A 24,974-nucleotide genomic window follows, 5' to 3' on the forward strand; every position below is an offset into this window, starting at 1 on the left:
GGCCTAAGGCCTGCTGTGTGTGAACATGTATGAACACTGAAAGTGCTAGCCACTTGACTACTAAGGGGTATTCTGGGGCCAGTAGGAACTACATAGAACAGTGGCGGAGCAGGTGCTTATTAAATGACGTCGGCCAAAGCTGTAGATTACAAAGTGACTGACCAACCATCTAACATGCATCAGGGCCTCTTAACTGCAAAAGATTACAACTGTTCAGTCATTTTGTTCTTGGAGAGTTACGCCACAGCCTGAAGTGTCTAGCAGCAATGGCGGTGCACTGTAACAGGCCAGCAAGATTAGAAAGGGGGGTAGGCATGCAAGTTCAGTGGGGCAGATTTATTTAGACAAGAGGGGTCCAATAGGTGCAATACAACCACTTTAGTAACTGGCTTAGATTTCCGGTATTTAACTGGCGAGGGGCATAAAAATAAGTCAGGCTGACGCATGCCTACTTTTGCAAAAGTAGAGAGCGAGGCACAGATTGGGGAATCTGTTTCAAGAGAGGACCGTGCGCCAAAGATGTAACACATTTCACCCCTCTATGCCTGAAATCACACACAGAGGGATTGATAAATTCTCCCCATATATTTTTAAAAAGATTCCAATGGAAAAGATCAGAAACTTTTAAAATATTTAAACGCTGCACAACACCTTTCAAAAAATAAATAAATGGCTACAGCTTGAAAACAAATGTGATCACCTAGTTTTTGTCTCCACATAGCATCCAAAAATACAGTCTTTACACGCGACACCAAACTTTCCAACAGGAAGCACAAAACACAGGATGTAAACAGTTCTAGTCACGTGTCACAGCAATGCATGGACATTCCTAGTAAATGGCATCTATTACATTGACAGCAGAGGTCACAACAACGCTTGTAAAAGTATTTTCACACACTGAAAAAGACTATTCTCAGTATCTAAAAACCTAAGCTCCGCTGTGCAGCAGTTCTGCCCGCAGCTTGGATCATCAGTGTCGGAGCAGGGACCAGAAGTGCTGAACACTGTGTTCCTCACCAACGGCTGACATCAATCATACAAATACGGCGGATGGTTGATTGTTTAAGTTAAATATGGCACCCGTTCAGAAGTGCAGTGTGTGACGTTGAGTCTCTGCTATTTAAAAAGCCATGTAATGGCCCCCCTGCAGACCTAGCCCCTGCCTCCTCACTATGTCTGGTGTATAGAACAGCGTATAGAACAGCGGAGAGTCTTGTGAGAGCTACCAGGCTTATCATAAGAAAATTAATATTGAGGCTTGCCTGTGGTAGGCTTCAATAGTTATACAACCTATGTTATATAATTATACAGAATTGCAGCCTATGGGACAAGCAATCTAATGATTGCAGATCAGGGCGTAAAAAAATACTAAATAAATGACTCCCTACACTGCTCTGACCACATAACAGTTAACATAAAATGACGATGAAAACATTTTTGGGGGATTTTTCAGTTTTGGATTTTTGAAAACGTATTAAAATATGGCAAAAACTACATAAAAGTGTGTTATTGCTATAATTTCTTCCAGATAAAAGTCATGTGACATCTGATTTCCAGACTAAGCAGGCATTACACTTATTGATAAAAGCTCTATAGCTAGTCAATGGCATACTGTAATTTTGCAGTACCACTAACTGTAATAACTCCTCCCACAATAACTATCTTTACATGAAATAAAAGCATCTTTGAGGAGTGCACTTCTTACCCAAACTCTGAGCATCACTACAAATGTTTTTCCACCACTGCTGTCAAGTCTTCGGGTTTCCTGTGCTATTTTCAGCCACCAAGGACAGGATGTTGCAAACCTCACACTTGATGAACACCTCAACTCAAGATCAGCATAGCCACCCTTCGTATGCTGTTCGGCAAAGTAGAAGACAACTGGTATCCACAGGATTAGTGCACCCGACTCCCAACAGTTGTAACATAACACATCCAAGTCATCAATAAATAGTGCACAATAACTACAATACAACCAACAATGGACCTCAATGCACACACTCCTTTTTTCAGGTACATTGAGACTGATGCTACATACTGTCCCTATGAGTTCCACTACATGCATCTCAGCTTGTAGTGATCAATGTTCCAACTGTAAATAAATTACAAGGAGCGCACGCTGAAAGATTCGCCACGCAAAAAGTCACTTTCTCCATAACATCAATAACTGTCTTGCCATCTTAATAAAAGCCATTTTACCAGACAACTGTCCAGGTAGCATGGTTCCCTTAACTAAAGGAACAAGGAGCCACAATAGTACATAGAAGCATTTTAGAGCCATCTGGAAGGACAGAGGGATCTGGAAGTGGATTATCCCACTCCAAGCAAAATAGCTTTACAGTGATTGGCACCTTCATGCAACTTTGTGGAAAAGTTTTTAAAAATTCAAGTTGAGGCTAATGCTGGGTTCACACCGGCGCCTGAACTCCGTTTTCAGGTTTCCATCTTCTGCATGCTGGGCACTCACCGTTGGAAAAGTATAAAAATATTTCAAACCTTTATTTCAAACATCCATGTAAAATACAATACGGGAGGAGGTATGCCTGGGAGAGGAGAGCGACAGCCGTTTTGTGCGGGTAGCACTTTTTCCTGTCCCTGGTTCGTGCATGCAACGGAAACCTGAAGAACAGAGTACGAGCGCAGATGTGAACGAGCCCTAAGGGGAAGTTCACATTTTATTTATTTATTAGTTGAGTAGAGACTTTGATATGAAAAAAATGTTGCTCAACATCCTCAGAGTCAGCTGGTAGAATAGATGTCAACAGTGCATACTTTTGACTGCATTTTACTTCCAGTATGACATAATCCGTTGTATAGACAAAAGAGCATGGTGTACCAGGGATTTTCAGCCATCCAAATGAACAACAGATGGAAGTGTATACTCTTGGGTCTCTATACTCTTTGCGAGGTTTGGGATCCAAACCTCACGAATATTCATCCAAACTAATCTCTTGAGGTTCACCCATCGCTACACACCAGTATTCCCGGCCCTGTCCAACCAAATTGATCTATTTTTTTATTGCAAAAACTGCATATTTATATCCATTTTTACTATTAAAAAAAGACAGATCCATTAAACCTAAGTAGGTCTCCCATAGAACTCTATTGTTGGCTCAAGACTATTCCTGCTGATGGTCAAAAGTCTGTTGTAAAGCATATCACTGAATGGTGCTAACAAAGCAGAAGAGAAGCTCAAGCAAGGTGACAGCCCCATAATCAAATACACCCACACAAAAAAAAAAAAAAACCTACAGTAACAAAATCAAAACAGATCAGAAGTGATATATTTCTTTTTTGTTCAGAAGAAAAAAAAAAAATAGAAAATTTGAAATCAAAACTACACCTCACAATAGAAAATAGGAAGAGGAAAGGGGAGGAGTTAAAGAGTTGTACCAGATCAGAAATTTGCAAACAGCAGGGAACGAAGAGCACAGGGGAGGTGAGCAACAAAATTACCTTTTTTTTTTTTTTTTTTTACCTATGTCCCATAAGCTTCTGCTATAAAAGCAGTTTTGACTCCCACATGTTTGTGGGTAAAAGCTTGCAAATACTGTAAGGGCTAGTTCACACGGGGGCAATGAGGCAGATTGTTGCCTTAAAATGTGTCTCCATACAATGGTGGTCTATGGAGACTGCTAGCTTTTTTTTTTTCTGCTAACAGTTTTTTGCTGCTAGCAGAAAAAAGAAGCGACATGACCTTTCTTCAGTCGGATTCCGCCTGAAGAAAGCAATAGGAGTGAACGGTTTTGCAAAAAAAAAAAAAGAAAAAAAAAAACGTGACCGAAAACGCCTAGCGTTTTCTTTTTTACAGTTCATTCACTTTAGGGGAGGGGAAAACCGCCTGGCGTTTTCTGAAGCAGTTTTTACCAAAAACTGCTCCAGAAAACGCCCCAGAAAAACGCCTAAAAGTAAAATTTAATTAGAAAGTGTTTTTTTTCAGGACTAAAATAAACCAGGCAGTTTTTACGTGTAAACTAGCCATTAGGGCCCATTCACACGGTGGAAAATGGCGCTGAATTTTAGCGCTGAAAAAAAAAAAAAAAAAAAAAAAAAAAAAAAAAACACTTCCCATTGACTTCAATGGGTTCCTTTTTCTGCTAGCAGAATTTCAGTTCTGCTTGCAGGAAAAGAAACACATTGAAGTCAATGGGAGGCTGAAATTCACCACCAAATTCAGTGCCATTTTCCTCCGTGTGAATGGACCCTAATGAGGTGACAGTCACAGTTTCAGTTATTTTCGTTTAACTGCCCGGACTTACTTTGGCTGCTTCTGAGAGGGTGAAGGAGCAGGAACTCATCTGCATTATGTGTCAGTCTATTAGAGACCTAAAACTTAGTCTTTACTCACCAGCTGTTGGACAGTCTGAAGTGAACAAACATTGTAAATACATGACATATGTAATATAATAGCCTGTATGTATCCACAGTGTAGCATTAGTTTATGCAAAGTTCATTGAAAGCATTTTACTCATATTTCAGTAACTTATCCCCCATCTCTGGAATGAGGAAGAAAACATAAGTGGTCCTAACTGTGGATAGAGGAGAAGTTGCTGAGATGTAAAAAGTGCCTGACGTTAAGCCACACTGCAGCAGCATTTCAGATACAAGTCACTGTCTGTCATTTCCTTCATAGGAAATGTGCAACAATTTGATAGTGATCACAGAATTGACTTCCTTTTGTTGCCTGTCCTAGCATCCTCTTTGCTAATGAAGTGAAAGTAAAGGCAAGCACACAGTGGAAAAAGCAGTCTTGCTGCAGAATAGGGGAAAATGATGCTGTTAAACAAACATTCAGTATCCTAATAATGGAGAGAACAATGCTAGTGCACCATGAATACCGGGAGATTTTTCATGATTAGTCTTTACATGAAATTTTATGCATTTCTACATGTGCTGCTCAACAGGGAGAATTGATATACAAAAAACAAAAACCAACAATACAGAACATTTCAGATAGCAGTGAGTATTAGCTTCCACATTCACCACTTTTCACTGCATGAGGCTGTTGCATGATTTACAGGTCACCACACTCAGCAATGTATAATATTTAGAAGGAATCAAACAGAAGACCACCTTTTCATTCACTTCCAGATGGAAAGAGGTGAGATATGTAATAAGTATAACGTGTGGTAATACCTCTTCAAAGGGATTGCCAACTTTATGGACAAATCTCAAACCTCCCATGAATAATTTGCAGTTTGTGCTAAGGAGTTTATTACATAACCCAGCCTTTTATTTCCAGGCCCCCTGCTGCGCATAGGTGTTTATACAAAAAACACAGCACTCTCTATATTCACAGGTATAAAGATGGCTGTGATCACATGATTTACTCACATGACTTCATTAGCTGTCCCTGTGACTTGGTCTGCTACAAAACAGATTTTCCTTTCCGTATCTGTGCTTATGCAAAAGTGGATCATGTGCAAGTCTGTATTAAGGATCATTCTTGTAAAAACTTATAAGAGGCACACAGAGAGGCATGGGGATTTTTCGTAGCCCAATAGGTCTTCAAATTTATGTAGAGGGCTTCTACAGGCAGACACATTAAAACCCATACTTAAAGGGTTATTCCCATCTTAGCAAATTACTGCTTGCAAGTCCTGACCACAAGGGGTGGGGTCTACAGAAAACAGCCAAGCAGTGCTGCTGCTCTGTCCAGTTTTCATAAATGCTACAGAGGAAATGGGAATCTACAGAAACAGTGTTGCACATTTATCTATGCTGGTAGTTGGGACTTACATCCTTCTATACCAATGTCGGCAGTGATTGGCCAAGATTGGAATAACCCATCACCTTAGTTACCCAACAATTCCATGTGTTTTAACCAGGGCTATGGATTCTGTAGGCCAAACCACCAACTCTATGTTTCCACAGCCTCAATGACTCTAGTTCTGGCTCCTACATAAATGGCTGGCAGCCATGCTCAGTTTGAACCAAATTTTCCCAACAAGCCAGCGAATAAAACTAAATATGCAACAAACCATAAAGATAATTAGTTATTGTATAATATAAGTAAAAATAATCATTTGATTTTGAAGCCAGTCAGTAACTTTCTTCCATCTCCACTGTCCTGGTTTTAACTGAAGGTAACGTATAGGATTCTGTGGTGATAAACGCCCAGGCATATATTACATCATATGAAAGCAACGCAAGGCTACATATTCTGTGAAGCTCCAGCTTACAATCTGATTATTAGGATGGCGACTACTTGACAATGCAAATTATCTCTGATCAGGACTTGGCCATTGGTTCCTAAGCAGCCCACACAAAAGGAACCTTGTTTACACACCACTGCCACAATTTACTGCCTGGCAACAGTTCTAACACTACATTTGTTGTTGACAATGATTGTAGTCATAGATTGTAAGCTCTTGTGAGCAGGGCCCTCAGTCCCATTGTGTGAAATGACTTTCTTTGTAATGTATCTTTCTGTCTGTATTTGATCCCTACAAATTGTACAGCGCTGCGGAATATGTTGGCGCTATATAAATAAAATTTATTATTATTATTATTGTAGTCGCTTGTAAATGACGGGAAGTGGTTTTCAATCATTATTGCCAGAAGAACTACACACTTTTGGGGCTACAGAACATTCACAGGGTATTTGGCAAGAAATTGAAGGCAGATTCCGCCTCAAAATCAGCTCCAATTTGTCCAGATCCAAATTGTGGCTAAAACTAGTTTTGATTTCAACGGGAGGCAAACATTTCTTCAAGCTGATTTTTTATTTTATTTTTTGGAGGAGAAAAAAAAAAAAAAAAAAAAAAATTATATGGAATTTGATCAAGTGGAATAATATAGCTTCAAATTCCTGAAACTCAATTTTTCAGCGAGGAAAATTTATGCCATGTGAACATACCCTAAGCAAGCAAATAAATCATATGCTATTACTCACTATTAGAGATGAGCGAGTACTATTTGAAACGGCTGTTTCGAATAGCACGCACCCATAGGAATGAATGGAAGCGGCCGGCACGCAGACTTTGCCAGCGGCCGGCCACTTAACCCCCTGCGTCCATTCATTACTATGGGTGCGTGCTATTCGAAACAGCCGTTTCGAATAGTATTCGCTCATCTCTACTCACTATGTCCAAGTATTAACAGCAGCTGTAGTTTCAGTTTCCCTTCCTCTCTGGGGGTTGGGTGAAGCCTAGCTGCTTTAGTCTAGTTGCAGACGACCATGTGCTTTTCCGCGGCCGTGAATTAAAGGAACAGAAAGTACACGGGGTTCACGCCCGTGCTTCTGCCACCCCTTTCATTAAATGAATAGGAAAAAATTGCAGTACCGCAATTTTTTTTTTTTTTTTTAATACAGGTTTTAGGTTTTTTTTCACCACACAGTTCAACTGTGAGGTAAGAATGTTATGTTAGCTTCTCCAGGTCGGTATGATCACGGAGATGCCAAACTTGGGCCGGGGACACACGGGCTGGAAATGCCGTGGGAAAAATTGTGGCGTAATACAGTAACAGCAAAGTGGATGGGATTCATGTGAATCCCATGCCCACTTTGCATTAAAATCAGCAGCATGTTTTTGGAAACCGCAGCATGTTAACTATATCTACGGCGGCTTTCCCGTAGATATAATGGTAACAGAAAGTCCATGGAAGAAAACTCTGTGAACTTTCTGTTCAAAGAACTGCAGGAAGAACCGCGATATGTTGCCGCTGCAGTTTTTCCCGTAGCGCTTTAGCGTGGCGTTTCCGGCCTGTGAGGCCTCGACTTTATAGTTTTTTGTTGTTGCTTTTTTTCTTTATGCTTTAACGACTTTACAAAATTTCTAAGTTTGGAATAAAAAAAAAATTCACTTTGATTGACCATATTATGACACCTGTAACTTACCGTATTTTTCGGACTATAAGACGCACCGGACCATAAGACGCACTAAGGTTTTAGAGGAGGAAAATAGGGAAAAAAAAAATTAAGGAAAAATAATTGGTAAAATATTTAATAACCTAATAATATAATATTTCACCAATGTAAATAGAACCGGGGGCTTTCGGACACAGGGATACCAAATGTGTATGTGTTTCACAGTAATGTTTTTGTTTTATATGTATTGTAGGGATATGGGGTGATTTGAACATATCTATCTATCTATCTATCTATCTATCTATCTATCTATCTCCTATCTGTCTGTCTATCTAATCTCATCCATGGATGGAAAGAGACACCCTGCAGTGAAGCTATGTAAGAAGAGAAAAAGGGGCGGGCCAGACGGGTGAAGGAGGTGTGGTTTTCTAAGCAAACTTGAAAACACACCTCTTTCACCTGTCTGGCTCGTCCCTCCTTCACTGCCTCTCAGATCTTGCTCTTGCAATGAAGCCACACAGGCAGGGGAGTAGGGGCGGGCCAGACGGGTGAAGGAGGCGTGGTTTCAAGCTTGCCGAGAAAACCACGCCTCCTCCTCCCGTTTGGCCCGCCCCTCCTTCCCTGTCTGTGTGGTTTCATTGCCGGAGCCAGATCTGAGAGGCAGTGAAGGAGGGGCGAGCCAGACGGGTGAAAGAGGCGTGGTTTTCTCGGCAAGCTTGAAACCACGCTTCCTTCACCTGTCTGGCTCGCCCCTACTTCCCTGCCTCTCATATCTCGCTCCTGCAAACACGCGACACAGACAGGGAAGGAGGGGCAGAGCAGGCAGGCACCGTGCTGCTCTCCGTGCTGCTCCTCATAGACAGGACACAGACGCTGCACACGCTGCATTCGGACTATAAGACGCACACACATTTTCCTCCCATATTGGGAGGAAAAAAAGTGCGTCTTATAGTCCGAAAAATACGGTACATACTTTAGTGTATGGAGCTGCACAAGGTTTCTTTTATTGCAGGACAATATGTCGTTTTTATTGATACCATGTTGGGGAACGTATGAGATTTTGATCACTTATTACAATTTTTTATCTCCATTTTGATTCGTGCTATGGCATTTACTGTATGGGACAAATGATATTAGACTTTAATAGTTTACTTTTGTTTACATTTATATGTGATCTAGGGAAAGTGTGTCAATTAAGCCCCGAATGATCTTACATGTGATCTTCAGATCACATGTGCCATAGACTACACTACAGTAGTATTGCATTCTATGGCAGATTCGCTATGTAACCATTAAAGCCTGGTGTAGGTAGGCTTTGGTAGTTACATTACAGGACGGTTCCGGTGATCACTCCATGGGGTGGTCGCCCCGTTACCTAATGTAACCTAGAAAATGAAAGTAACTGCTCAGATGCTAATGCAATCTGCAAGGCACCCACTCAGTTTCTGAGCAGGCTGAAAGCTTAAGGCCCCGTTCACACAGGGCGCAGAATGGCGGATTTTGCTCCTGATTCTGATGCAGGAAACCGCGTCAGAATACGGCCAAAATGCGCCTGCCACTACTGTCGCGGCTTCCGACAGTCGCGGCTTCCGACAGTCGCGGCTTCCGACAGTCGCGGCTTCCGACAGTCGCGGCTTCCGACAGTCGCGGCTTCCGACAGTCGCGGCTTCCGACAGTCGCGGCTTCCGACAGTCGCGGCTTCCGACAGTCGCGGCTTCCCGCTTCGGAGTAGGCCCAAATGAATGGGCCTAGTACGGAGGGTGCTGCCGCGAGGCGGATGCTGGGGCTGAATCAGCCACAGAATCCACCTGAAGAAAGGGCAGCTCGCTTCTTTTTTCCGCTCACGGAAAAAAGGTAAACTAGCAGTCTACATAGACCGCTATTTTGAGGTGCAGATTATGACGTGGATTCAGCACCAAAATCCGCCCCTTCTTGCCTCGTGTGAACAAGCCCTAAGCCATAATAGTACAGCAGATTGCTTTAAGGCTTTGTTGGCAGCACCCTACTATTACAGCACTTGTCAAAGAGGGGTTAAAGAATTTGCCCAGGCTCTTAAAATTTACCTTGCTTTATCCATCAGATTTTCCTATCATGGACCCAGGCAGTCCCAGTTTGATTCCATTCCCAGGTCGTTCTGCCTCCTCCTGATAAATAGTGGCTGGCCGGTAAATTATCTGTGAGATAAGGGGGAGGCAGAGGGACTAGTGGGGGTGGGATGAGGAGGATTGTCAGCAGCTCATTACGAATCAGGCGACAGTGACAGGCAGGCAGTGTATGGGGCACATCAACTACCATATTGCCCATCCTGATGCTGGCGACTGCACCAGTCTACAAAACTAATATATTCATTAGACTAGGTTAATATCATTCTCAGTTTTCTGTTTCCAATACAGGGCTGTGGAGTTGGGGCCTGTTTTTTACAAAATGACCAGATTATTTTATATTCTCACTGAGCAGAAAGGGATCATGGAGAGCGTGGTGCAAACTTTACTTCACTCAGACCAGTCCAAAGCCACCCATGACCATCATTGGATATATCTATTTTTAAATAAGCATATTTGTACATAGCTTTTAGAAACGCTATCCTGGGCATACCTTTTATTCATTGATCCTCACAGCCGGTTTTTCATTAATCTGGTTTTCTTGATATGCAAATTACTCTTCAGAGAGCACCGGAAGTGATCTGTTTCCCAAGCACTGCTGCTTCATCAGTCGCCTCCATTTCTCACAGCAGATGATCCCTCCTCCTACATCTCTTCACTGCTTACTTCTGAGCAACTAGTCACATTCAGCACAATTAAAGTCTTGCACATGGGGGGGCGTGGCTTGCGCATGGAGCTGGACGGCCGCGAGTAGATAGAGCTCCGTCCCGAGCCGGCCTAATTATCCTGCTCCCATCCTGCATTCCTGGTGCCCTGGACCTCCTGACTTCTGCTCCTTCCCTCCTGTGCTGGACCTTCCGTCCGGGGGCCTCCGTGGCAGCGCTCCTTCCCGGCAACGCGTCTGTGGGGTTTGCGGCCTGCTACCTCTCCACGAGGCTGTCGGCCATCTTCACCACTTCCGGTGCGGCGGAGCAGCGTATTCCTCCAGCCGCGGTCCGGGTCCTACGGCGGCACGTCTTCCAGCCTGCCTGCATACAGGCACAACAGGCTCCTGCTCTCCCTGAGACCCTGGCTGCCTTCGGTTCACCCGTCGGATCCTGCCTCCTGACGTCGGCTGGTGAGTGCGGCCTGTGTTGGGAACCAGCTTCTGCACTGCCCCCCTGCCTGCACTTGTACCGCTGCCCTTCCACTGGTGTCTCCCAGCCTGCTTGCCTTATGACCCTCAGCTAGCTCCTCCGGTCAGTCTGTTGGGGTCTGCTAATTGACTGCTTGATCTGCCTGCTGCCCGCCTGTGCCCCTACCTGCGGTACCTTGGTGTCCCATCCATCTCCTGCTCGCCTAGCCATCCTGCTACTTCTTTATTTCTGGTGTTCCTCCTGACCACTGGGTAGCCTATAATGGACTATCGCTTCTTTTTATATTGACTGCCTGGGTTTGCCTATACTTCCCGCGGTGACTTGCCCTTGCGAGCTGGTACTGTATAACCGCCACCATACCTACCTCCGCAGCACGCAAAAAAGGCGGCAGTAGACTCTCCCAGATGAGTCGCCCGCAGTCCACCTCTACCAATGACCGTCTACAGAGGTTTGCTAGATCTGCCACCCCCCCTGCCCCTGTCTCACCTGCTGCCTCTCCTTCTGGCTCTTCCATGGAGGATACTGAACCCACCCTGAAACAAGTGACTGCCCAGTTGCTGGAAGCGATCCAAGCCGGCACTTCCTCCCTGACTGGCAAAATTGAGGAGGTTAAGATTGACCTCGGTCTGCTTCGCCAAGATTTTCAAACTCTACGGGGCAGAGTGGGCGAGGTGGAAGATCGCATTTCCCAGGCTGAGGACTCTTTACAGCCCCTCCCTGCCAAAATACAGGAGTTGGAGCGGGCGGCAAACCTCTGGACGCAAAGAGCGGACGATTTGGAGAACAGACTGCGTCGCAACAACCTTCGTATCCTGGGTCTTCCGGAGCGGGCAGAGGGCGCTGACCCTCGTTCCTTTGTTGAAAAGTGGCTGCGTGATACTTTTCCGGACGCTCAGTTTTCATCGATCTTTGCGGTTGAGAGGGCCCATAGGGTCCCCGCCAAACCTCCTCCGCCCGGAGCACCTCCACGCCCTCTGCTGGCCCGACTGATCAACAGTACGGATCGTGATGCTACTTTGCGAGCTGCACGCCAGGCCGGGGAAATTAAGTTCAATGGAGCCACGGTGGCGATCTTCCCTGATTTCTCGGCTGCTCTTCAGAAGACCCGGGCATCCTTTGTGGCCGTCAAGAGACGATTGCGTGAGAAGGCTATCCAATATTCCATGGTATACCCGGCCCGGCTTCGTGTTGTTCACGGTGAACGCTCCTTTTTTTTTACTTCACCTAAGGATGCTGAGGACTGGTTATCCCTCCTTCCTGGATCTCCGCGACGTTGACCCTGCGTCCTGGTGGTGAGAGGTCCTTCTGGATCGTATGTATGGCCTTGTGTTTTGGACTTATTTTGCATCGAACTCTTTGACATATCTGTTATGTATCCTTTTGATTCCACTGCACGGGAGGACGTTTCACCATTTTGCTGATTTGCTTGGTCCAGGTGCCTAGGATGCTCCAATTGTTATGGCTCTGTATTTTCGGCTCTGCTACATGTTTGTGTCTAGCTTTACTGCGCTGATTTTCTTGAGAGAGTGCCCAGAACTACATCGGTATTGGGTGCACTTTCTCCCCCGTTGTTTGTAGCCGCAATGCTGGTATGTCCAGTATTCTAAGATTGTTTGCTCGATCTGTTGCACCCCCTGTGGGTGCGCTGTTGTGTTCTGTTTATGTTCTTATGTACTTTTTGATCTGCCACACGCTGTCTTGTCCTCGTGTCCTGATGTCCCCATCCTGTACTTATTGGGTAATAGATTGTCATGGCGTCCCTTAATATCCTCTCCTGGAATGTGAGGGGTATGGGTAACCCGCGTAAACGCTCCACTATCTTTTCCCAAATCCGACAGATTAACCCCCATATTTTGTGTTTCCAGGAGACCCACCTGGTGTCGGAAAACTCTGGTTGGCTGCGGAAACCATGGGTTCAATGGGCGGCTCACTCCATGCATACTTCCTTCTCCAGGGGGGTGTCTGTTTTGGTGCACCGTAGCCTGAGGTGGGAGCCGGGTGTGGTAGAGAGGGATCCTGAGGGGCGATATGTGTATGTTCAAGCATGGATTGACTCGACCTTGTATGTAATACTGGGTGTGTATTTGCCCCCTGCATCGGATCTTTCTGTGCTTCAAACAGCGGCCCAGTTTGTGTCCAGATTTCCTGGGGCAGTGGTTCTTTGTTTGGGTGACTTTAATAAAGTGATGAATGGTGCCCTGGACCGGTTTTATACTGGCTCAGATCCTCCGCCCTCCTCCCGTCCCACTCCCATGGCCAGGTTGGTCCAGGAGTTGGGATGGCGGGACCTGTGGAGGATGCTGTCTCCCGACTCTAGAGTCTTCTCCTGTCATTCAGCCCATAGACATGCCCTGTCCCGCATTGATTATGCCTTTGGGAATGTTAAAACGTGTTCTATCCTGCAGTCGGCATCTTATTTACCCAGGGCAGTTTCAGACCACTCTCCTTTACTAGTTACGTTAAATCATGGGGACACTGTTAGGACACACCAGAGCAGCCGCATACACCCCTTCTGGCTCAAATTGTTTTTGCCAAACGATAGGATACCCGATCAGTTGCAAGTTTTCCTGGAGGTTAACTCCCCGGCTGCCCCTCCACCCCTTCTCTGGGAGACCACCAAGGCATACCTCAGAGGCTGTATTAAATCCTCTATTTCTTTCATTAAGAGGGAATCCTCACAGCTGGAGACTAGCTTAGCTACTCAGTGTACCTCCTTAGAGGCGGCCTATGTTGCCAATCCAACTGATGAGACTAGATCCCAGTGGCTAAATGCTGGTAGACAGTATTTACATGTATTGCATGACAAAGCACGTAGATCCATGTTCTTTAATAAACAGAGATTCTTTGAACTGGGTAATCAATCGAGTAGTTTGCTAGCCCATTTGGTGCATCAGAATACGGCCTCCCCTGCCATTCTCCGTGTGCGTTCAGCCACGGGTGACATTATTTCTAATAGCCAGGGCATCCGTGATAGATTTCACCAGTATTATGGTGAGTTATATTGCTCCAAACTTGGGGCTAGTGATCAAGAGCTGTCTGTTTACCTGGACTCCATCCCCTTTCCCACCTTATCTGCTGAACAGCGTGCTTTTTTGGACTCCCCCTTCACGTTGGAGGAGTTGACGGAGGCGCTGTCCGGCATGGCAACGGGGAAATCTCCGGGCCCAGATGGCATTCCTGTAGAGGTGTATTCCCAGTATCGGGATATGCTTCTCCCCGTGCTGTTGGAATGTTTTAAGTCCGCCTTTGATGGCCGCAGTCTCCCGGCATCCTTTTATGATGCTACCATTATATTGCTGCTTAAACCAGACAAGGACCCGCTGGATTGCGGCTCATATAGACCTATTAGCCTGTTGAATATTGATTACAAGCTTTTGGCCAAAATGCTGGCCAATAGGCTTAATACGGTAGTCCTTGATTTGATCCATCCGGACCAAACTGGATTTATGCCGGGAAAATCCACATCTGATAATCTCCGGCGCGTCCAGGTGGTGACCCAGATTGGTTCGGTCTCTCCTGAGGATTGGGCGATTGCTTCCTTAGACGCAACCAAAGCCTTTGACTCGGTCGAATGGCCCTTCCTCTTGGGTTCCTTGCGTAGATTTGGATTTGGTGATGGCTTCATTACTTGGGTATCCCTTTTGTATCACTCTCCCAGAGCAGCGCTATCCATTAATGGTTCGCTGTCCTCGTATTTTTCATTGGGTAGAGGCACGCGACAGGGCTGTCCACTTTCGCCGCTGCTGTTTGCCTTAGCTATAGAGCCCCTGGCCATACTTCTTCGGAGGGATCCTGTTTATCAGGGAATAATTATTGGTCCCCGAGAGGAAAGAGTCGCGCTTTATGCCGACGACCTCCTCCTTTTTTTGAATCAACCCTCTATATCATTGCCCCGTGCCATGGAGCTAATAGAGATATTTGGCAATTACTCAGGTTTGCGCACTAACTGGGCCAAATCTTCTTATATGCGTATTGGTCGTGCCTCAGCGGCAGTGGAGGGGGGAGTGATGTGTGGGCTGCCAGTAGTCTCCTCTTGCAAATACCTTGGCATAGTGCTCTCTAGAGACCATAAACGGTTCCTAGATCTGAATGTATTCCCACTCCTTCCCCATTTTAGAATTAAGTTTCACACATGGGCTGCGCTGCCTCTGTCGGTGGCGGGTCGGATCAATTTAATTAAAATGATTGTCTTGCCCAAGTGCTTATACGTGTTGAGCCACTCAGCTGTACTTGTGCCTCTCCGATTCTTTAAGCAGCTAGACTCCCTAATGATATCCTTTGTGTGGGGCCATTCCAGATCCAAATTGAAATTGTCTGCTCTCCAGAGACCGAAACAGCTTGGTGGTGCATCTCTTCCCGACCTGTTCCTCTACTATTTAGCTAGCCAACTTCGATTTCTCAAATCTTGGCTTTCCCCGGAGCCTCTACGAGGCCCTGAGGCGCATTTGGCTCATCACCTGGAATTGCGTATCCTATGGCCGGTGTTGGACCACCCTCAGCTGTTCAGAGGCAAGCTCTTACCCTTACATGCTTTGGCGGCGCGGGTCTGGAAACAGGCCCGGGCAGTATCGTCCTATTCTGACGCACCTGCGGAGACCCCCCTGTGGGATAATCCTAGCTTACCCGACCTTTACAAGTTGCCCGATGCTCAATCCTGGTCTCGTTATGGGGTGTCCTTTCTGTCGGATTTATATGTGCAGGGAGTCTTCGTCACATTTGATTCTCTGCAGGTATCCCATGAGATTCCCCGCCATCAATTCTTCCGATTCCTCCAAATACGCCATGCCCTTTCCTCTATATTCCCTACCCAGCCTAGTGCTATTTCTGTGTATCCACTGATTGGTGTGCTACGCTCTCAGGGCCCAGGAGGTCTGATTTCGGTCCTTTACGAGCATCTGATTCACGCGAAAGTGTCCCTGATCGAGGCCCCGGCCCTGTCCCGCTGGCGCACCAATATTCCTGAGCTAACAGATGAGACGTTTCAGGACATTTTGGAATCTCCCCTGTATGTTTCGCCCTCAGCTAACAATAAGCTGATCCAAATTTTCATTTTGCATCAGTGCTACTTGACCCCTGCCCGTCTTTACAAGATGGGTCGATTGCCGGGCCCGAACTGCCTTCGGTGTCCGCATCCTCGAGCGGACTTCTGGCACATGATGTGGACCTGTTCAGTTGTGCAGACCTTCTGGAGAGGGGTGGTTGATCTCCTGATAGACGTCCTCGATCGCCCTGTCCCGTTTTCCCCTGAAGTTTGTTTATTTGGTGTATTGGATGAGGAGTTGTGGCAGCATCACACCCGGATTTTTCTTCGGGAATGTCTGTTCTATGCCAGGAAGGCCATCGCCCTGCGGTGGATGGCCCCGCGCCCCCCATCAGTATCTCAATGGCGGAGGCTGGTCAATTCTATTCTTCCATTTAACCAGATTATATATAAAGGTAGGGGCTGCCCCCAAAAATTCACCAAGGTGTGGGGAGCATGGTGTGATTCTCCTAATACCCAACACTCTGCCTCCTCGATGCGCTCAGCACTAGGCGCCTTCACATAGTAAGATGGTTACCCACCGGATGATGCTGTACTCCCCCTTGTCTGGACTGCTTTACTCTCTGTTCCGTCTTTTGTAGGCGGGGTGGGTTTAGCCTGGGTCGGGATGGCGGTGTGGTGGATCTTTGTTTGTTTAGACTTTTTTCCTTTTCATTGTATTTTATTTTGTATGTTTTGATTATGTGTACTCCTGAGTGTATTGTTTCATTGTTACATCTTTTTCAATAAAACGAGTTTAAAAAAAAAAAAAGTCTTGCACATGCGCTGTATGTGACTAGCTGTTCTGGAAGCAATGAAAAGGTGTAGAAAGTGGGATTGTCTTTCAAAAAGGGGTGGTGAGAAATGGAGGTGGCTGATAATGCAGCGATGCTCAGGGAACAGGGAAAAGGCTTCCGATGCTCCCTGAAGAGTAATTTGCATATATAATAGGTTAAAAAAAATGGCTGAGAGGATCAATGAATGAAAATAATGAGAATAGCCTAATGGCTATGTAAAGATACGTTCATTTAAAAAACGGTATAGCCAATAATAGACTGCCTTTAAGGCAGCTTTCCACATAGAAGCCGAAGAAGGCAAATCCAGGAGCCTGACTACTGTTAGAGAAAGTGAAGGGCTGCAAAAATCTGCTTGAAACCCATAGCAGGTATCTGCTGTATAATGGTGACCTGACGGACAATATGGTGCTTACCCAAAAAGTGCATACATTTTTGATGAACGCTTGTCTACTTATAGCAACCCCTTTGCCAAATCAAAGAGGAATGTACAAATTTAATGCTTTATATAACCTGGATAATCTTGCTATAGTGAATGTAAAGGAAAATCCTTCTATGAAAAATATGTTCAAGATCCTGATGTTTCCTAATAGCTGCATTTTTCAGACAGAGAATACACGAGTCAAGAAAGAGTGGTTAGATATTTTGGAAGAGACCAAAAAGAATAAAATTTTGATTGAGAAATGTAAGGATGATCAATTTACATTATACAATTATCAGTATTGTATAATTAGATGCAACCCCTTAACATTTCATTCTACTTTACAAAAGGGCAAAGCGTGTAGTTATTTCACAACATAAGTAAGCAAGTTGTGTGGCCTAATAATACAGTGTAAAAACACCAGTTACTTTGTGGGATTTTATAATCTTTTAGGCTTTAAAGAGGCTCTATCACTGGATTTTTACTATTTTAGATAAATGTATGACTGAATAGCCTTTAAAAAGGCTATTCAAGTCCTGCTGATCATTTGTTAAAAGACCCCCGTTTTAATGAATTACCTTTAAAACGTATATGTAAATGAGCCCTTCCGTGCACCGTGGGCGTTCCCGCGCACCCCTCACGTCATACTCTGTGGTTCTTCTATGCAAGTCCCTCCTCCTGCTTTAGATTCACTGCCTCACAACTGTCTCTTCCCTGCTTCTGGAAAAGGACATGTGATCACATCACTACTGCTCTGTGATTGGCTTGTCCGTGTAATGACGTCACTACAAGGTCCTTTTACAGAATTTTAAAGTAGTGGAAAAGAGGATGACATTTTAAGAAAGACCATCCACACCACACAGAAAACACACAGAATCTGCTCAGAAATTGACCTGTGGTGCTGTTTTGTAGATCTCCAGCATATCAGAAAGAATACTCACATAGCAGCATACAGATGCCATTGATCTATACTGCAACTTTAGTCATGCGACAAAGATCGTAATATTACAAGACATTGCATCTAATGATTATCAATGTTGTTGCGTTGCAACATAACGCCACTCGACACAAGTCACGAATTTTTTTTTTAAAAAGCATAATGTGCTTGATTTTTAGTCACAAGACATAAGTTACACATGACTTTTCTACCACAGACCTCAATGTAAATTGCAACACAGCTATGATGTGACTTTAAAAAATAAAATAAAAATCAGCCAAATGGTAACTATAAAAACAGATGCATGACAAGACAGTTGCCAAATTGCACACACTGGAGGGTAATTTACTATTCCCTCTACAGCAGAAAACTGTTATAGATGGGAGTAGTTGTGGGACATGGTCCTTTCATAGTTCGAAGATGTGCCACTTCCTTCCTTCTTGCTGGACACCTTTCCAAAAGTAGGTAGAGCAGGACAGGGATCCTCAGCCCATCAAATTTCTTTATAACACTCCTGGTACAGAGCACCTGTCTTAATAAATTCCTACCATTATTTTCTTACGGGATTAATGAAATGTTGGACAAACACTTGCAGGGTAAATACAGGAATCTACCTATCAAGACCTATACAATTAAACTGCAACAACCTGTTTGGGTTTTTTTTTTGTTTTTTTTTAGTTTTTCACATTTTAGGCAACCTTTTTTGTACAGCGTGCCAATTAAATTAAAAAATAAAAGAGTGACAAGAACATGGCACAACTGCAGAAATAAACTGACTATGCAGTAACTCAGAATCTGTCGGCGTTTGATAAAAGGCCAAAGGGTACCCCCTCAGGGTGCATGCATTTGATCCAATAGTCCATGAGAGAGTCACTCCCAGGCTGAAGTCCATGTTTTACTATGAAGTATTTACTAAAAGCTGCTTTTTAGTTCACACAACCAATTGAGTCAGTGATATACGCCGATGCTATACGTCGATGACCTCCTATTCCTGGCCCCCACCGAGAAAGACCTCCAAGAAAGCCTGTCAGTGCTGGAAAAATTCAGCACCACATGGGCTCTACCCATCAACCAGAAGAAGACCAAAGTCATGGTATTCCAGAAGAAGGGCCACAATAAAGCCCCCACCCCACAATTCACACTGAACGGCTCCACACTGGAGAAAACCAACAGCTACACCTACCTGGGGCTGGAGCTCAGCCAATCAGGAAGCTTCAAAGCAGCAATAGAAACCCTGAAAGCAAAAGCCTGCAGAACCTTCTACGCCATCAGAAGACAACTGTACCACCTCAAACCACCGGTGAGGGTCTGGCTGAAGATATCTAACGCAGTCATCTCCCCAATCCTTCTCTATGGCAGTGAGGTTTGGGGCCCAGCCACCTATTCAGACCAGTCAAAGTGGGATTCCAGCCCAACAGAGAACTTCCATCTGGAGTTCTGCAAATACCTGCTCCAGGTCCATCGCAACACCACCAACATGGCCTGCAGGGCAGAGCTAGGCAGACTCCCCCTATGGCTCACCATACAGAAGAGGGCGCTAGCTTTCCAGGCACACATCCAGGGGAGCAAGCCCGACTCCTACCACCACCAAGCATGGCTAAGCCACCTGAGCAAACCAGACACTCACCAACCAAACCAAAAACACCAACAGATGATGACCAAGGCCGAAATAAAGGCGACCACAGAGGCAAACAGAGAGCGGTACATTGAAGAATGGAGAAACGAAATAAATAACTCCAAGAAACTCACCGTGTACCAATCCCTACAAAGGGACTACACCATGGCCACCTACCTGGAGAGAATACGCCACCCCAAGCACAGACAGACCCTGAGCCGGTACAGACTGAGCGTCCACAACCTAGAGATAGAGACGGGGCGATACAGGCAGACGTACAAGCCACGGGAGAACAGACTGTGCCAGCACTGTGACCAGGGGGCACTAGAAGACGAGACCCACTTCCTGCCACACTGCACCAAATACTCAGCTGTGAGGGCCGTCTACTACCAAAGAGTCTCTGCCCACATCTCAGACTTCATATCTGCAGGCGAGAAGAGGAAACTCTACATCCTACTGGGAGAAGAAGAGGCCACTGTGGAGATCGCTGCACAATACGTGGCAAGCTGTCACCAAACAAGAGGAAGATGAGACTCCATGGACTGTTATATTTATCCCAATACACCCGCCCCACCCCACTCCAACCCCACCTCCCCATATAGCGGTCACCAACGAAGAGGAAGATGAGACTCCATGGACTGTTATAACCCAAACCACCCCCCATACCCACCACTCACCCACCCGAATCCAACTCCCCCTCCCCCCCACTTTACTAGCTTTGGCAATGCCAAATACCTATTCGGCCGTGCCAATAAAGCTTTTTTGATTTGATTTGATAAAAATGCATCTGGATTGGTCAGGTTCTGTTACATTACAAATGGACGTCATGATGCTAGTAACAGAGTTTCCATATTACTATACATTGCCCTGTGAAAAGACCTTCCAACAAACTGGCAGGTAAAAGAAGGTTCTTTTATGAAGACTACTTCTTTAAAAAAAAAAAAAAAAAGTAGTAAACTGATCCTTATAAGATGTCACGTCCATTAAAAATACAAGCTTGTTCCTGCAATAACCAGGGCTGTGGAGTAAGATTTTGAGTCAAGACGAAATATTGGGCGGAGCCAGTCATAAAAAAAAGTTACTGTAATCTTGTCTATCTTTTCTATATAATATAAAATCTTTTCTATATAACATAATATTTTGCTATATAAATAAACAATAATAAATATAAATAAACAATAATAATTTTCTAATGAAGGAGATCAGGGGTGTCAAACTCATTTTCGCTGAAGACCACATCAGCCTTGTGGTTGTCTTCAAAGGGGTGTTAGTAATTCTGCAAATTGTATAAATGTAACTATGCCAGTAAAGCAACTATGAGGCTGATGTTAATACACATAGGTAATAGTGTCCCAATTATCTCCCCCCTACAGGTAACTGTCCCCCCATAGGCAAGTATCCTATTCTCCTCCCCCCCCCCCACCTTCCCACATAGATATTAAAGACACCTCCTAAATTAAAGACCCTACCTCAAATTACCATCACACACAATTCTGTTGATTCTCTTGTTCCTGTAAAGTATTGATGTGACATTTGGCTGTGCACCTATCCTACTGTCCTGCTGCCTGCCCTGTCACTTGTGCTATGGTACTGCAAGCAATAGACAGCATGGTTGCAAGGACATTAAACACCATATCAACGCTTTTCAGGAAAAATCGTTAAGTACTCAATTCCCCACACCTGGAGACAGTAGGGGGTAACCATTATGACCCCCTATAGCTGTTTGCTCAGTCTTTAACTAGAAGGTATATAGCTGACCCCAGCTATCAAGTACTGGGGACCTGCCGATTGAAGAAAGAACAAAGTAATGTTCATGTAATGTGGCTTATAGCCCCCAACACATAATTTGGCCCCCCGCACAATACATGAGCCCACAAATATAAAAAAGTACAAGAAGTGCTACCTCTCCACTGGATGAATGGAGGTCTTGGAAAGCCTCCACTGTAGTAGCAGCAAATGTTTTATCTGGACAGGATTTTAATATGAGCACACATCAGACAGATGTACCGTATTTTTCGGACTATAAGACGCACTTTTCCCCCCCCCAAATTTGGGGGGAAAAGAAGGGTGCGTCTTATATTCCGAATGTGGCGCCTGGCATCCGCTCTAATAGAGAGGCGGGTGCCGGCAAGGGATAGACGCCGGGGCCTGAGACATCGCTGCGCTCCTCTGCCCTGCATGAAGCCAGCAGCGGGAGGAGTGATGCTATTCCGCTCCTCCGTCCCCCCGCCGCTGGCTTCATGCAGGGCAGAGGAGCGATGTCTCAGGCTCCGGCACCTGTGCCAGCGGCTATCCCTCACCAGCATCCGCCTCTCTAGTACAGCGGATGCCGGGTCAGTATCGGTGGCCCCTTCTCCCCCGGGGCTGGCCCCGTACCTGTGAAGTTGCAGGCCGGCTCCTGCGCGGCGATATCGCAGGAGCCGACCTGTTCGGGTGACAGCCGGGAGCCTAATGAGGCTCCCAGGCCTGTCACGGCTATATTAGTATTGCGGCTGGTCTCTATGACCAGCCGTAATACTAATAGACAGAATGTCCCATAGACGGCAATACAGTTGTATTGCGGTCTATGGGACTTGCAATCAAGTAACCGCAGGTTCAAGCCCCCGGGGGGGAATAAAATAGTAAAAAAAAAAAAAAAAAAAAAAAGCTTTAAAAATATGAAATAAATAAAAGTTCTAAATCACCGCCTGTCCCTAGAATATATATATAAAAAAAAGTAGAAAATCATATATCATAAACCGTTTTTTTTTTTTTTTCAATACAAGGTGATCTAAGCAATAGACATTCCCCAAAATGGTAAACTAAAAAGTACATCTGGCCCCGCAAAAAAAAAAAAAAAAACACTATGCGTCCCCGTACAGCTGCAGGGTCACCTGTCAATGTGGCCTTGCAGCTGTTGCAAAACTACAACTCCCATATATTAAATATTTTACCAGTTTTTGCTTCAAAATGTTTTTTCCCTATTTTCCTCCTCTAAAACCTAGGTGCGTCTTATAGTCCGAAAAATACGGTAGGTAGTACACGCCGCCTGACAGCTCTCTCACCTCATATATAAGCGTACATGGCATCCATATATTCTGTATTTGTATTTACCCAGCAGTGGCCATTGTCCAGTACACACAGTAGATGACATGGCGCTACTTCCAACATTCATCTAATGTGTATGTCTGTACCAGTGCCCCAGTAAGATGGATACCAGCTACAAAGATCAAGAGACTAAACAAATACCTCAGCCATTGCTAGCTGAGCTACAACCTCAATACTATGAGCTAGAGGTAAAATCTGCCACCACTTCCTCCTGGGATATCACATTTCTGAATGTGAATGGAGCTCTACATGACGCCACCTGCACCTCAGTGTCATGTTAGTCACTGAGATTTTCACAATAGCCCTGTAGATTTAGCAATATTCTTACAAATACTAATAAAACCATGTTAGTGAAGAGAACAGTGACCCAGTATACAGAGGAGCCATCACCTATAGTGTGAACAGTCACAAAAACTTGTGTTATTCTAAAAATAGGAACTACAGAAAAAGTCGAGGCAGAAAACTATGTGCGACATATTCCTCATAGAAAGCAAGCCATTTACCTCAGACAAAGCAGCGCCATGCAGTGCACCCCACCTCGGAGTCGGACGGCAGAGTAGAGCCGTGGTTCAGTGCTTGGCAGAGCACAGGACAACGTTACCTAGATGCACATGAAGCTCCATAAGTCATCTATTGGTAATATAGTAGAGTTACCCCAGCTCCCCGCCATGTCCCGGCCACATTACCTGTCATGTACATGTGTTCCGCTGTCCTAAGTCACGGACAACAGACGGCCGACAATATCCCACCTCAAGCACTACACCGGAGGAGACCGGCGCTACCCTCTCCTCATCTCCCGCCCTCCCTTCCTGCATCCACTCAGCAATGGCACCTCCCTCTAGGCGCCACCTCCTGGCAATGCCTCACCTTAATCCCGCTGGTGACAAGAGCCGTCCACCTTTAATGGTGATGGTGCTTTGTGCCAGAGTGGGATTACTGTGGCGTCATCTCAGGATGTGTGCCCGGAAGAGTTTAGATTGTATTTTTCTGCCTTCTTCTACTGCGAGGCTGCACTTGGCAGAGAAGGCAGGAGAGCAGCGCCACCACCTGGCGTTTACAGGTAGCACAAGTCCAGTATTTTACACTGGCCATAATGGCAAGGAATTGTAAGCCATTTCCTCATAGAGAGTTTATATGCTTTACAAGCAGCACTAAATGTTTCTCAGGCCGCCCTCGGGCAATACACAACAAGTGCTTTCTTTGCTAATGTGGACCAAATGAGGCAAAGCGACTTTGTAAATCGCACTTGTAAGAGATACTGTTGTATATTTATTATATAGCGCCATCATATTCCGCAGCGCTTTACAGACATTGACAGTCACTGTCCCATATAGGACTCACAATCTATAATCCCTATCAGTATGTCTTTGGAGTGTGGGAGGAAACCGGAGTACCCGGAGGAAACCCACGCAAACACAGGGAGAACAGATGTTTAACATAAATCCGGCTATTCCTCAAGTGGTGCAGGGATTATGAAGATTGGCATAGAATACATAGCTCTCTATAATTCCCCCCGCAGCCCATTGTGTAGTATTACTCTATTTCATAAAGTGTATGATACGCATTGTATTGGTATTTCTAGTACAATGGGGGGGATTCATCAAGGCTGGCGTATTATATAAGGAGAGTACAGCTGGGCCATATAAATTGTGTATACAGTCCACTTTATATACTTTACATGCTGTATTTTTTTGAAAATTCATCTTTTCTGCAGCTTTTTCCTCCTGCATTATGTGGACGAAATTAATTAGATGAAATTAAATTTCATTCACTTTGTAGGTACTGTAAATTACTGACAAGAATTCTGTTTTTCTGCAATGTGTGGCCATAGCCTGTGGCTGTGTCCTTAGGGGGACAAAACGAATCACATAGCAGCGAAAAAGCGCTGCGGGAAAAAACGCACCAGCAATACAGTGCGGTTTTTCCACAGCGCTTTTCAAAGAAAGTCCACAGAGGTTTCTTCTGCAGAGTTTCTTCTTCCATCATACCTATAGGGAAATCGTCAGCGTTTCCGTAGTTATAATTGACATGCTGCAGTTTCCAAAACTGAAA

At 45.0% G+C, this 24,974-nt stretch overlaps 1 protein-coding gene across 2 annotated transcripts in view; it reads right to left on the reverse strand.

Moving 5' to 3' along the window:
- The window catches only part of GCNT1 (glucosaminyl (N-acetyl) transferase 1), a 39,543-nt gene extending 15,638 nt beyond the window's left edge, over positions 1-23,905 (reverse strand). Inside the window, exons 1-2 of one of the 2 annotated variants that reach the window (XM_075278103.1) lie at positions 23,609-23,661; positions 23,426-23,523 (exon numbers count right to left, since the gene is read on the reverse strand). The gene's annotated coding sequence lies outside the window, so the exon portion shown is untranslated. Of the gene's footprint in view, positions 1-23,425; positions 23,524-23,608; positions 23,662-23,789 lie in introns of those variants that run through there. The other variant, XM_075278111.1, reaches the window with a different exon arrangement.
- Positions 23,906-24,974: the final 1,069 nt, after the last annotated feature.

The sequence above is a fragment of the Leptodactylus fuscus genome, chromosome 1 (assembly GCF_031893055.1).
Source record: "Leptodactylus fuscus isolate aLepFus1 chromosome 1, aLepFus1.hap2, whole genome shotgun sequence".
Classification (NCBI taxonomy): Eukaryota; Metazoa; Chordata; class Amphibia; order Anura; family Leptodactylidae; genus Leptodactylus; species Leptodactylus fuscus.